Raw genomic sequence first — 12,720 nt, forward strand, 5'->3', positions numbered from 1 at the left:
GATATACTTCGATTTTAGACAGTATCAGTTAGCAAATATCAACTTTAAATTGCATAACGCAAACATTTTTAACAGACGCGAATTCCTACCCAGCATCTATTGTCCCTGTTAACGAACTACGAGAGATGTTAAATATTGCTTCTTCACAAGTAACTTACTTGAAATGCCGTGAGGTAAAGCTGTGTGTTGGACACGGATTCGAACCTGGAACCTAATCGGATTGCTATCGAAGCACAGTCAAATGTGACATATCGGAATTTCGCGGCAGTAACTTGATGTTTTAACTGAAATGACGAGACGAAACATTAATTTTTTCCTTCCCAGGACTCCAACCCGGCACCTATCGCTGTTATATTCTAGAGAAAACTAACGTTAAATATGGGTTTGTTGCACCAGCAGTGACATGTGAGCATGTTTGAACTGAAATAATATGACGAAGAGTTCAGCGCTCACTGGGAATAGAGCCCCACACATATCGTTGTTGACTACACACAAAGAGACGTCAGCTACCGAATTTTTCTCCACCAGCTGCTCAGAATAGCATCTTGAACTTACAGTCATCTCGCAAATAGTTCTGTGTCTCACTGGGAGTTAAAAACGTCAGATATCGTTAGTGTTGACAGCGAATGAAAATACATTAAAAATCAAAATTATTATCCACCAGCAGATAGGTGCTCTCATGCTAGAGCTTGATAATACATAATTAAATCTTTAGTGCCGGGCCAGGATTCGATCCCATTCACGCATAATATGTGAAGGTGTTGAGGAATCTGCAGTTTTGAACAAACAACAAATTGTAGCCGAGCTGTATTGCCACGAAGGGATCAAATTCCGCGTTAAGGGCGGTCTGAGTTGCATTCCCAGTTCAGAACCAATTTTATCGACATACAGAAGCTCAAATGAAAGATGGAATAAGTGTCCTGTGACCATACATAACGTTTGTGTCGTCACTTGAAATAAATAACTAGTATAAGAAAGGTTACTGGTGATAGAGTTTCTACATGTCGCCACTCCAGACTTTATTGTGGATCAACCTACCGTCTACTTGGTAAAGAAGGAATATCATCTTTAATGTGAATTTTCAGACCACGCAGCCATTATATCTCCTTCACTTGGTGTAGCCAGGAGAGAATGGAATCTGTCTCTCCCTACCTAAAATCATTGAGAGAAGTGGGAATCGAACCCAGGCCATAGGTATAACAACCTACCATCCGTCCAACAGACCACGAAATCCTCTTCTCTGCGAGTCATTTTTCTATCGTAACGCAGTTGCGCCACACTGGATGAGAATTCTGACACACAGGCTCCCTGTAGTAATTTGCAGCATGTTCAGTAAATTCATTTACTTGGTTGACCGAATCACCATGAACTAGCTGCCTCGGCTACCCAGTGCATACATTCGACTATTCTGTAATCACAGAAATAAAATCACGTTACTGCCACCTACACACAACTGCCAACATTGTAGGATGCAGAAGTTTAAATAGGAAGTGTTCCTTTCCACTTGAGCTATTCTATTGCGCTATCTGTTACTAGAAAACGTCGTTCAGTCCAAAAGAAAAGCTGTAACTGTTTGTCTCTCAGAAGTCAAGACCTGGCCATATGCATAATCTCACAGTGCTGTGGAATCCAAAAGTTCTGGAGGAATAGTTGCCGAGATCGGGAGCTGTTGTAGCTACGTGTCAGCTTGTAGCATAGATAAGATGTCGCGAGCTCGAATACATTCAGTGCTACATTTTTTAAAACGCAATTCTGCTCTCTGCTGAAGTTACCAATCTAATGGAACTTTGAACATAATTCCCTTCACTTCTCAACCCAAAGTAGTCGCATGTGGAAAAAGGACTAACTACTGTGACATTTTGTTCTATTCAGGTTTAATAGACAGCAGGCAGCAGATGCATCTCGAAGATGTGCAGGGAGAGCGCATCGTGCCATAATATGTCAGAAAAGTATTTTCTACATTAGCCGTCGTGTGGTAGTGATATTTTATTCTTCTTCAAACTTTGATTGACAGCTTTAACTCAGAACAAATTTTCTACATGCATGTAATCAATAAACTGCATGTGCATTGTCAGACTGTCATAGGTAACATCAGAGAATTCACATATATCGTTGATGATTAATTTCTCTCTCATGTTTACTATTGTTTTAACAACACTAAAGGAAACCTTACGAAAATTGTGCACTGTATTATAAGAAATGAAATAAAACTAACCATGATAACCTTACGACGAAAGTATCTGTACACAAGCATGCCTCTATCGACACGAATTAGTAAAATACTACTCACTTAGATTTTGATTGGGTCTGTGTTTAATTGGTATGCTGTGTCATACTCAAGAGGTATGCAAATGTGGCATTTCATAAATATAGTTACGTATTCCTAGAACCCAAAATTCGCTTGTCAGCAGCGGAAAGAGGCGTTACCTGTTGTGCAGCATTGTAAGTTTTTCAACATTGCACTATGAGCTGAAAGCATTTTCTTGCGATTTCCTTATTGATGTTTGATCTGACTGCTTGTAGCTCTTTCACAGAAGGGATAAAAACGTTTCAGTCAGTGAGACTGGAACTGCGGACCGTAACAGACGCTGTTTCACAGGTCAGCACGTTACCACAGAGCTGGCGAGGAGGTATGGGTGTCAGCTTCCTATTACGACGGCAATAGTAACTAGAACTCGTAAACCGCTATTTAAAGGTCGAGATTAGTTGCGATTCCACCTGCAACGACTTTCCTGGGCTGAAAACCGTAAATTTTCAATCTTTTGTTACCCTTCAAGCTATAATAACTCAGACTATTCAATGGAAATGACAGGTAAAATCAAGTGAACTTTGAGGCTTAATTCCGTGCACACCAGGAAATAACTCGTCGATCACAGAGTTGCCAAACATACGTTGCCTTGTTGCCAAATCTCAGTTACAGTACCAGCAGGAAGAAGACGAACCGATGTGATCCTACAGCGGTCTGGGAAGTGACCATAGCTGGTGTCTCCAAGTCGCGGCTGCTACGGCCTGGAATACGTAATGCGTCTGATTCGCTTTCTGTAACTAGGTTTAGGGACTGGAGCGTAGTTACTAATAATACTCAGAACTGACTGCAAACTGAGCATCATAAATCAGTAACTCTCATTGTTGTTTTTATATTTCTTTCGTAAGTGCACTAAAAACTAATAAAGTCATTCACAGGCGTTTTCGTGCCTCGCCGATAGTCGAGCACAACATACAAATAAAAATAATAAAGAATGTGTGTGTGTGTGTGTGTGTGTGTGTGTGTGTGTGTGTTTGTGAGAGAGAGAGAGAGAGAGGTGAGAGTGAGAGAGAGAGAGAGAGAGAAATAAAAAGCAATGAGAGAGAGTGTAAAAAATTGTTGTAAAGAAATTGAATCATGGTATTTAAAGAAATCTTTCATTAAAATGACACGTTCCACATCATTACGAAATGTCGTATTCATGATCTATGGAACAAGAGTTAATCTAATGTAATCTAATCTAATCTAATCACATCATATTGATGATTAGCCATGAAGAGTCATGAATTACCGAAATTTTTGCCAATACCAGTAACCAAATCTAAACTTGAAAATAAAAGACGACAATTTTTGTAATAAACCGTGACTCCTATCAAGACCCTTTCATCCCTGTTATCTAACCACGACAGATGTCTGATATACCTCCATTCTGAAGTAACAAAGTGTGCATGCATTTAAAGATGAAGTGCATGATGTGAAGTTCTGTGACGGAGATACGAACCCAACACGTAATCCGATTGTTAACTAAGAAAAATCAAATGTTACGTATCGGTTTTTCTTACGAGCCGCTAGGTGTCTGAATCTAAAATAAGGATACAAACTTTTGTGCCTAAGCGACAATCGAACTGCACACCTACCGTGCATCCACGAATATAGCTTAAGTATCAGTTGCTTACTCATGAACAGTAAGATGTGTGCGTGTTTGACCAGAAATAACGAAACCTGTTGCGATTGTTGGCAACACATGAACAGACATTGAAATTGCGCGTTAATTTTCACTAGCAGGTGGGTGTGCACTTGATAAAGCTAGAAATGAAATTATGAATATTTTTGTACTGGATCAGGTTTCAGACCCACATACTTACCTTTGGAGGAGACCTAGAGAAGATTGCAGTCTTGGGAAAAGGAACGAAATGACTGAACTATACTGTTCCGAGAGATTCAGATCCTCGAAAGTGGAGATACGAATTCGAATCACAGTCCAGCACCAAATTTTTAAACGTCTCTAGTTCAATCAAGTACAAGTAAAATAAGAGCCCCGTCCCTTTAATTGGCTATCGGTTCATCAAATAAAATAAAATTTTCTCATGTAAGTAAGCTTACTGGCGACTGTATTTCTTTTTACCATGACTTCCGCTGTGTCATTTCCCAACGTAAACCGGCTCTGCCCAGTTGGTAATGAAGGAACGTGATGTTTAATGCGGATTCTGGATTATAACGTCTTTCTCTTGAGGTTACCAGAGGTAAAATAAATCTGTTTGTGCCTCTTAAAAGTAAATGCCTGAACCCACGCATTGCACCTGTGATAGCTCGTTCCACCAGACCATTGTGGCCACATTACCCAGCCCCAGGAGTGTGCTGTAACGGATGATGTGCTTAGCTTACAAAATTAGTCACGGTGGAAAAAATGCGAGTCTAATAAATGGTCAAGTAGAAGCAAGCTTCTGACGCAGAGATTATGCTGTTCTCATGTCAGCAGGATGTAAAGACTCTTCTAGGCATCATAGGCTGGATGTGAAGCCATTTTGATTTTTCACCAATTCAGCAAATTTCTTAGTTCGATTAAATCCACTGTGAAGTGTGAAGTTGCCGGATAATTCGATTATTACTGTTATTATTAATATCATTTTATTCATACTGCTGCTGTAACATAAGTGCTTGAACATCATTTAGTGCCTTTTGGTCACTATAGAAGTAGTTTCCCAAGAACAGGTTCTTTCCCTGTCTACGGAATCCTTTTCATGTTAATATCAAACACCAGCATTACTCGTAGATTACATTAAAACTAAAGTAAATGTCGAAGACGTTACTTGGTAACAAAAACGCACTGCCTTTCTTCATTTACTTTCGCCTAGAAATGGCTATCGAGTACTGACAGACCAAAAGGCAAGAGATCTTACTGCCTTCCGATATACGTTGCTGTTAGTTCTTCCACATGATTTGGTCGACATGACCTGTTTCAAGTAGTGTATGACAGACAGTGTTTTAGAAAATCTATTGTTTCCCTTTGCAATAAACAGAAGTATTTTCATTCTAAGCTGTCCAAGTACAAAAATTTCGCAATATTAGTGCAAATTTAATATTCGCTTCTATAATGTATAAAAGTATTTCACAGTCGCAAAACTCGCATCCGAACGTTGACCTTACACTTAGTCGCTGACCATAAATTCTAGCTCAGAGTGACACCAGTTTAAATAACCTAATGTAGCGAAGACTGTTTGCCAGTGCTCTTTCTCACCGGAAAATACGCAATTGACTCATTTGGCTCCAAAAGTACACTGTAACAGTAATTTCTGTGTGAAATTTGTCAGTAAGCTTTCTCCTTCCAACCGGCAAAATACGGAAGAGTACGGCCGGTAAACAATTCACAAACCACGATTTAGTGTCGATAAGACGATTTCTTTAAACATTGTCGAAGCTGAGGGAATTTAGTTTCTGCTTAAATCGTCTTAAGCAGCAACGTTCACAGATATCTCAAATCGGAAAAAGCTGAATATCCAGGTACGAAGGTTGTAAAACAAACTTCCCACAGTTTGTGTCAGGTTGATCTTTTCGTCTGATAACACTGCTTAAGTATTTTGTCTAAGAGGTATCACAAGTAGTATCCCTGTAGCTGTGGGAATCATTGGTTGAAAACGAGTTTAACACCAATGGGTACAGTGCTGCTATATTTTCACAATTATTTTCAACCTAAGTCCGAGTTCATCCACAAACTGAGGCGTATTTATAATATTGAAGCTAGACTGTGTATCCTTGTCTTTCTTGAGTGGTCATTGGAAGGCGTTTACACACACGTATACTATACTATGAATACTTCGAACGCTATGGTTAAAGTTGCTCTCATAAACTATTTTTTTTTTAAATTCTTCTGGGTCTTAAGCGTGCAATATGTGTTGTAGATACAGTCTCAGACCAAAAAATTGACCGCCGAGTCGTTCACGTAAGGTGGACAATACAGTCATGCTCCTCTCAGAATTCTATGTCGGGCAATATGCTCGATCTAGCAACATGTAGACTGCGGCACTTCCCAGAGGAAGTCTTGACTCCAGTCTTAGTACATTACTCTTGACTACGACCGTAGTCTTGAGGTTAAACGCGAGACCAGCTAATATGATATTGTAGATTCGCTTGAATTACACTCATAGCTTCAGCACCGAGAGGAAAGGGGCGATAAAAATTTTGTCGATATGTGCTTTCGGTTAGCAGACGTCATATTAGCTGGTCTCGCGTTTTACCTCAAGACTACGGTCGTGTTCCATCAGCGGTATGAATAAAATGATAGTAATAATAACAGTAATAATCGAATTATCCGGCAACTTCACACTTCACAGTGGATTTTCTCGAACTAAGAAATTTGCTGAATTTGTGAAAAATCAAAATGGCTTCACATCCAGCCTATGATACCTAGAAGAGTTTTTACATCCTGCTGACATGAGAATGGCATAATCTCTGCGTCAGAAGCTTGCTTCTACTTGACCATTTAATAGACTCGCATTTTTTCCACAGTGACTAATTTTGTAAGCTAAGCACATCATCCGTTACAGCACACTCCTGGGGCTGGGTAATGTGGCCACAATGGTCTGGTGGAACGAGCTATCACAGGTGCAATGCGTGGGTTCAGGCATTTACTTTTAAGAGGCACAAACAGATTTATTTTATCTCTGGTAACCTCAAGAGAAAGACGTTATAATCCAGAATCCGCATTAAACATCACATTCCTTCATTACCAACTGGCCAGAGCCGGTTTACGTTGGGAAATGACACAGCGGAAGTCATGGTAAAAAGAAATACAGTCGCCAGTAAGCTTACTTACATTAGAAAATTTTATTTTATTTGATGAACCGATAGCCATTTAAAGGGACGGGGCTCTTATTTTACTTGTACTTGATTAAACTAGAGACGTTTAAAAATTTGGTGCTGGACTGTGATTCGAATTCGTATCTCCTCTTTCGAGGATCTGAATCTCTCGGAACAGTATAGTTCAGTCATTTCGTTCCTTTTCCCAAGACTGCAATCTTCTCTAGGTCTCCTCCAAAGGTAGGTATGTGGGTCTGAAACCTGATCCAGTACAAAAATATTCATAATTTCATTTCTATTGCCAGCCGCGGTGGTCTAGCGGTTCTGGCGCTGCAGTCCGGAACCGCGGGACTGCTACGGTCGCAGGTTCGAATCCTGCCTCAGGCATGGGTATGTGTGATGTCCTTAGGTTAGTTAGGTTTAAGTAGTTCTAAGTTCTAGGGGACTTATGACCTAAGATGTTGAGTCCCATAGTGCTCAGAGCCATCTGAACCATTTTTTTTTTCATTTCTAGCTTTATCAAGTGCACACCCATCTGCTAGTGAAAATTAACGCGCAATTTCAATGTCTGTTCATGTGTTGCCAACAATTGCAACAGATGTCGTAATATCTGGTCAAACACGCACACATCTTACTGTTCATGAGTAAGCAACTGATACTTAAGCTATATTCGTGGATGCACGGTAGATGTGCAGTTCGATTGTCGCTTAGGCACAAAAGTTTGTATCCTTATTTTAGATTCAGACACCTAGCGGCTCGTAAGAAAAACCGATACGTAACATTTGATTTTTCTTAGTTAACAATCGGATTACGTGTTGGGTTCGTATCTCCGTCACAGAACTTCACATCATGCACTTCATCTTTAAATGCATGCACACTTTGTTACTTCAGAATGGAGGTATATCAGACATCTGTCGTGGTTAGATAACAGGGATGAAAGGGTCTTGATAGGAGTCACGGTTTATTACAAAAATTGTCGTCTTTTATTTTCAAGTTTAGATTTGGTTACTGGTATTGGCAAAACTTTCGGTAATTCATGACTCTTCATGGCTAATCATCAATATGATGTGATTAGATTAGATTAGATTACATTAGATTAACTCTTGTTCCATAGATCATGAATACGACATTTCGTAATGATGTGGAACGTGTCATTATAATGAAAGATTTCTTTAAATACCATGATTCAATTTCTTTACAACAATTTTTTACACTCTCTCTCATTGCTTTTTATTTCTCTCTCTCTCTCTCTCTCACTCTCACCTCTCTCTCTCTCTCTCTCACAACACACACACACACACACACACACACACACACACACACACACACACACACACACACACACACACACATTCTTTATTATTTTTATTTGTATGTTGTGCTCGACTATCGGCGAGGCACGAAAACGCCTGTGAATGACTTTATTAGTTTTGAGTGCACTTACGAAAGAAATATAAAAACAACAATGAGAGTTACTGATTTATGATGCTCAGTTTGCAGTCAGTTCTGTGTATTATTAGTAACTACGCTCCAGTCCCTAAACCTAGTTACAGAAAGCGAATCAGACGCATTACGTATTCCAGGCCGTAGCAGCCGCGACTTGGAGACACCAGCTATGGTCACTTCCCAGACCGCTGTAGGATCACATCGGTTCGTCTTCTTCCTGCTGGTACTGTAACTGAGATTTGGCAACAAGGCAACGTATGTTTGGCAACTCTGTGATCGACGAGTTACTTCCTGGTGTGCACGGAATTAAGCCTCAAAGTTCACTTGATTTTACCTGTCATTTCCATTGAATAATCTGAGTTATTATAGCTTGAAGGGTAACAAAAGATTGAAAATTTACGGTTTTCAGCCCAGCAGAGTCGTTGCAGGTGGAAATCGCAACTAATCTCGACCTTTAAATAGCGGTTTACGAGTTCTAGTTACTATTGCCGTCGTAATAGGAAACTGACACCCATACCTACTCGCCAGCTCTGTGGTAACGTGCTGACCTGTAAAACAGCGTCTGTTACGGTCCGCAGTTCCAGTCTCACTGACTGAAACGTTTTTATCCCTTCTGTGAAAGAGCTACAAGCAGTCAGATCAAACATCAATAAGGAAATCGCAAGAAAATGCTTTCAGCTCATAGTGCAATGTTGAAAAACTTACAATGCTGCACAACAGGTAACGCCTCTTTCCGCTGCTGACAAGCGAATTTTGGGTTCTAGGAATACGTAACTATATTTATGAAATGCCACATTTGCATACCTCTTGAGTATGACACAGCATACCAATTAAACACAGACCCAATCAAAATCTAAGTGAGTAGTATTTTACTAATTCGTGTCGATAGAGGCATGCTTGTGTACAGATACTTTCGTCGTAAGGTTATCATGGTTAGTTTTATTTCATTTCTTATAATACAGTGCACAATTTTCGTAAGGTTTCCTTTAGTGTTGTTAAAACAATAGTAAACATGAGAGAGAAATTAATCATCAACGATATATGTGAATTCTCTGATGTTACCTATGACAGTCTGACAATGCACATGCAGTTTATTGATTACATGCATGTAGAAAATTTGTTCTGAGTTAAAGCTGTCAATCAAAGTTTGAAGAAGAATAAAATATCACTACCACACGACGGCTAATGTAGAAAATACTTTTCTGACATATTATTGCACGATGCGCTCTCCCTGCACATCTTCGAGATGCATCTGCTGCCTGCTGTCTATTAAACCTGAATAGAACAAAATGTCACAGTAGTTAGTCCTTTTTCCACATGCGACTACTTTGGGTTGAGAAGTGAAGGGAATTATGTTCAAAGTTCCATTAGATTGGTAACTTCAGCAGAGAGCAGAATTGCGTTTTAAAAAATGTAGCACTGAATGTATTCGAGCTCGCGACATCTTATCTATGCTACAAGCTGACACGTAGCTACAACAGCTCCCGATCTCGGCAACTATTCCTCCAGAACTTTTGGATTCCACAGCACTGTGAGATTATGCATATGGCCAGGTCTTGACTTCTGAGAGACAAACAGTTACAGCTTTTCTTTTGGACTGAACGACGTTTTCTAGTAACAGATAGCGCAATAGAATAGCTCAAGTGGAAAGGAACACTTCCTATTTAAACTTCTGCATCCTACAATGTTGGCAGTTGTGTGTAGGTGGCAGTAACGTGATTTTATTTCTGTGATTACAAAATAGTCGAATGTATGCACTGGGTAGCCGAGGCAGCTAGTGCATGGTGATTCGGTCAACCAAGTAAATGAATTTACTGAACATGCTGCAAATTACTACAGGGAGCCTGTGTGTCAGAATTCTCATCCAGTGTGGCGCAACTGCGTTACGATAGAAAAATGACTCGCAGAGAAGAGGATTTCGTGGTCTGTTGGACGGATGGTAGGTTGTTATACCTATGGTCTGGGTTCGATTCCCACTTCTGTCAATGATTTTAGGTAGGGAGAGACAGATTCCATTCTCTCCTGGCTACACCAAGTGAAGGAGATATAATGGCTGCGTGGTCTGAAAATTCACATTAAAGATGATATTCCTTCTTTACCAAGTAGACGGTAGGTTGAACCACAATAAAGTCTGGAGTGGCGACATGTAGAAACTCCATCACCAGTAACCTTTCTTATACTAGTTATTTATTTCAAGTGACGACACAAACGTTATGTATGGTCACAGGACACTTATTCCATCTTTCATTTGAGCTTCTGTATGTCGATAAAATTGGTTCTGAACTGGGAATGCAACTCAGACCGCCCTTAACGCGGAATTTGATCCCTTCGTGGCAATACAGCTCGGCTACAATTTGTTGTTTGTTCAAAACTGCAGATTCCTCAACACCTTCACATATTATGCGTGAATGGGATCGAATCCTGGCCCGGCACTAAAGATTTAATTATGTATTATCAAGCTCTAGCATGAGAGCACCTATCTGCTGGTGGATAATAATTTTGATTTTTAATGTATTTTCATTCGCTGTCAACACTAACGATATCTGACGTTTTTAACTCCCAGTGAGACACAGAACTATTTGCGAGATGACTGTAAGTTCAAGATGCTATTCTGAGCAGCTGGTGGAGAAAAATTCGGTAGCTGACGTCTCTTTGTGTGTAGTCAACAACGATATGTGTGGGGCTCTATTCCCAGTGAGCGCTGAACTCTTCGTCATATTATTTCAGTTCAAACATGCTCACATGTCACTGCTGGTGCAACAAACCCATATTTAACGTTAGTTTTCTCTAGAATATAACAGCGATAGGTGCCGGGTTGGAGTCCTGGGAAGGAAAAAATTAATGTTTCGTCTCGTCATTTCAGTTAAAACATCAAGTTACTGCCGCGAAATTCCGATATGTCACATTTGACTGTGCTTCGATAGCAATCCGATTAGGTTCCAGGTTCGAATCCGTGTCCAACACACAGCTTTACCTCACGGCATTTCAAGTAAGTTACTTGTGAAGAAGCAATATTTAACATCTCTCGTAGTTCGTTAACAGGGACAATAGATGCTGGGTAGGAATTCGCGTCTGTTAAAAATGTTTGCGTTATGCAATTTAAAGTTGATATTTGCTAACTGATACTGTCTAAAATCGAAGTATATCACTCTCTGTATGCCTAATCAGGAATGACTGTTAGTTTCCGTCAGTCACGAAATCTTTGCTTAGTCTGCATGAGCTGGGTCTGAATCCATATGCAGAACAAGACGGTTCGTCGTGTCATTTAATGTTCATACATATTCTCAACTAGCTGCTCGTGAATAACTTAAATTTTTAATGTCATTTTGTGTTAAATAGTTCAAATGGTTCAAATGGCTCTGAGCACTATGGGACTTAACTTCTAAGGTCATCAGTCCCCTAGAACTTAGAACTACTTAAACCTAACTAACCTAAGGACATCACACACATCCATGCCCGAGGCAGGATTCGAACCTGCGATCGTAGCGGTCACGTGGTTCCAGACTGAAGCGCCTAGAACCGCACGGCCACATCGGCCGGCACCCACCATCTGGTATCAATGCATTACCTTATAATCCATTATATATAATCATTTTCATAGTACACTTGATATTATAGATGAGTAGGACACAAGACAGGACATAGATAATGTCCGTTTGACGTCAACAGTGTGTAACATTTTACTTTTTTTGAATAGGACAATGTTCCTCTCCAATAATTTTTAGATTAGTTACAATAAGCTTACGCTGCAAGAGAATTCGCTTGTATTTTTCAATATGTGGTCTGTTGTCGGTTTGAAGGCCTTCCATAACATCGGCAACGTAGTGCAATTCCACCGAGAGCTGTCTGGAGTAGGGTGGAGATAGCAATGTGAAAGTTGCGAGCTGTCGAAGACGATCTTCATATTCCTAATGCAATTAGGACATCGTATACTCTTGACGACGTTTAGCACCTGTGCGGTCAGTCACCCAATTTCAGAATTCATTTTGAGTAATCCTGCTAAATTCCCAAAATATTGTCTTTTTATATTGATGAGTAATATGGATAGTCGTCACGTTCATGTGCCGTCTACAACGCAAATTTAATGTTACTATCCTAGGAACTAACCTGCAATACGTTTTGTATTTCATAATCGGAACTATCTGCATTAACCGTCATCAGAGCAATGTCAGGGAACAGAATGCAGCAGTGCCTACTTGAGGACCTGCTTGAGTCGTGTTCTAAGGAAAGGG

The sequence above is a fragment of the Schistocerca cancellata genome, chromosome 5, assembly GCF_023864275.1.
Source record: "Schistocerca cancellata isolate TAMUIC-IGC-003103 chromosome 5, iqSchCanc2.1, whole genome shotgun sequence".
Lineage (NCBI taxonomy): Eukaryota > Metazoa > Arthropoda > Insecta > Orthoptera > Acrididae > Schistocerca > Schistocerca cancellata.